The sequence below is a fragment of the Nicotiana tabacum genome, chromosome 3 (assembly GCF_000715075.1).
Source record: "Nicotiana tabacum cultivar K326 chromosome 3, ASM71507v2, whole genome shotgun sequence".
In the NCBI taxonomy this organism is placed as follows: domain Eukaryota; kingdom Viridiplantae; phylum Streptophyta; class Magnoliopsida; order Solanales; family Solanaceae; genus Nicotiana; species Nicotiana tabacum.
Genome location: NC_134082.1, coordinates 199,212,072 through 199,214,601, shown reverse-complemented (window position 1 = coordinate 199,214,601; position 2,530 = coordinate 199,212,072). Strand labels below are relative to the sequence as shown.

The 2,530-nt window shown below is 31.0% G+C and overlaps 1 long non-coding RNA gene across 1 annotated transcript; it reads left to right on the top strand.

Moving 5' to 3' along the window:
* The first annotated feature begins 203 nt into the window (after window positions 1–203).
* Window positions 204–1,015, top strand: LOC107832213 (uncharacterized). Its single transcript, XR_001658519.2, has 2 exons — window positions 204–576; window positions 670–1,015. It is a non-coding gene; the product is annotated as an uncharacterized LOC107832213 (long non-coding RNA).
* Window positions 1,016–2,530: the final 1,515 nt, after the last annotated feature.

Below are 2,530 nucleotides of genomic sequence, written 5' to 3'. Positions count from 1 at the left end.
ATATTGTTGCAAAATACAGTAAATGGCGACAACTTCATTTAGTTGTCGCTATACCATAGAATTTTTACCCCATAATTTTTTTCCCCGTATTTAACAAATAATATATATAAACCAGCAACGACTTTTTACCAACAATACTACGGTTGTTGGCTAAGCTTAATAAATGGCAACAACATGATTAGATTGTTGCTGTAGCATACAATTTTTAACCACAATTTTTTTTCTTGTTACCAAATATTTTAGATTCTCCTTACTATATTTCAGGAGTAATATAATAAATATAAAATATAAAACTTAATTTGCAACAACGAATATTAGTTGTTGCTAAACATAAAATTTTCTCAACAACTCCTCTTAGTTGTGGCCTAAAATTTAGTAAATTACTTTTACTTTTCTGCCAAAACAGACGCGTCAAAATAGGTTTTCCCTGTTCTATTACTTTTTCCCCAATTCTTAGCGTGCAATTTTAGTTTCCACTCCATCTAGATTTTCTCTTTTCATTATTCCTAAACTAAGGTCTTGCATCTGGCATGTTCAATTCTTCGATCTTTTCCCCTGTGTTCTACCCAAAATCTGGTGAGTTCTCGATTTTAATTTCGTTTCTTCTCAATGTCTGGTGCTTTCAGCTTTTGATTTAGTTTAATGCATATTCTTCTTCTTAATTTGCAGTACCAATGGACTCAATTCTGTTTTTTTTTCTTTTTATGATAAAACTCAAAATTTTTGGACTAGAAAAAAGATGAGAATTGGAGAAGATAGGATTTATGAGAAGAGGATTTTGATACCTCAAACTGAAGTTTCTCTTGCTGCTATTAGCGGCGTATTTTCTACTTGAAGAAAGTAAAGCAGCTTTGATTTTCAATGTTTTTACTTTTCTGAAAAAGTTTGTAAATCCTGTCCTTAGTATTATTTTGTTAGTTTTTGCTTTGTTTCTTTGTTTCTTTTAAGTTATGGAATTTGTAAGTTGAAGTTGCAATAGAATAAAATTTTTAGACGTGATTAATTTCTTCTTTAATGGTATCCAATTTCACTTGCGAAATAACAAGTTTTTTTGTTGGATTCTACTGTATACTCATAATATTGAAGATGTTAATAATGTACATTTTATTATAGTTAATAATTGGCGTCTTGGGTTGAGCCTGAGTATGAAGTTCGGGTGGAAATCTGCATAATAATTGGTGTCTCGGGTTGATCCTGAGTATGAGTTCGGGTGTAAATCTGCATAATCTTGAAGATGTTAATAATGTGCATTTTTTAATTTTTAATCGGTGATCGTTCTTGCATTGTGGCCATATTAAATTGTATTTGCACCATTAATAGCAGCGAGAGAAAGTTAAATATATAGTTTTACAATTCTAATTATATAGTTTTATATTTCTTGTTTTCTATTTCATTGTACATAAGTATATGATGGATAAGAATTGGCTACTTATTAAGAATAGGACAACACTAGAATACTTGAATGGTGTGGAATATTTTTAAATTTTACATTTTCTAATCCTGAGGTTGGTGTAAGAATTCAGTGTCCGTGCATTAAATGTAATAATGTGCTTAGAAAATCGCGCGATGATATGAAGATGGATTTACTTAGGTGGGGAATAGATCCGACCTATAATAGGTGGATTTATCATGGCGAGTCGGATTCACCTTCAAATGATGAAACAAATTTTAATACAGATTCAAATTTAGGGAATGATGATGCTCGCACTTTTGAAATGTTGCATGACATGTATCATGGTATTCCTTCTAATACTCGTGAGTTTGATAAGACCACCGAGTCTAGGTACGAAGAGCCAAATGTAGAAAGCTAAAAGTTTTTATAGGTTATTAAAGGATGTAGAGCAAAAGTTGTATCCAGATTGTGAAAAGTTCTCTAAACTCTTATTTGTAATGCATCTTTTTTAGATGAAGTGTCTACATGGCTGGAGTAATACTTCTTTTGACTCTTTATTGAAATTATTGAGTGATGCTTTTTCCCAAACGAAATTGCTCCCTAATTCTATCTATAAAGTTCAAAGATCATAAAAGACTTGGGTCTAGAATATGTGAAGATAGATGCATGTGTTAATAAATTGTATTTTATATAGAAAAGAATATGTTAATCTTGAGCAATGATCTAAGTGTAGTGAAAAAAGATGAATAGCAAGGAAAGGAGAAGATATTGATGATGAAGTTGCTTCAAGAAAATTGAATAAGAGAAATAAAAGAATTTCTGGAAAGATTTTTAGATACTTTCCTTTGATACCAAGATTAAAATGATTATTCATAACAAAACAAACTGCGGAAGATATAAGATGTCATAAAAATAAGAGAGTTGATGATGAAGTATTAAGGCATCCAGCTGACTCATTGGCATAGAAACTTTTGATGAAAATCATTCAAGTTTTGCTTCAGATCCACGTAATGTAAGACTTGGGCTTGCTTCAGATGGTTTTAATCCTTTTGGTTCGATGAGTAATGTATATAGCATGTGGCCAGTAGTTTTAATTCCATATAATCTTCCCTCGTGGCTATGCATAAAACAATCTAA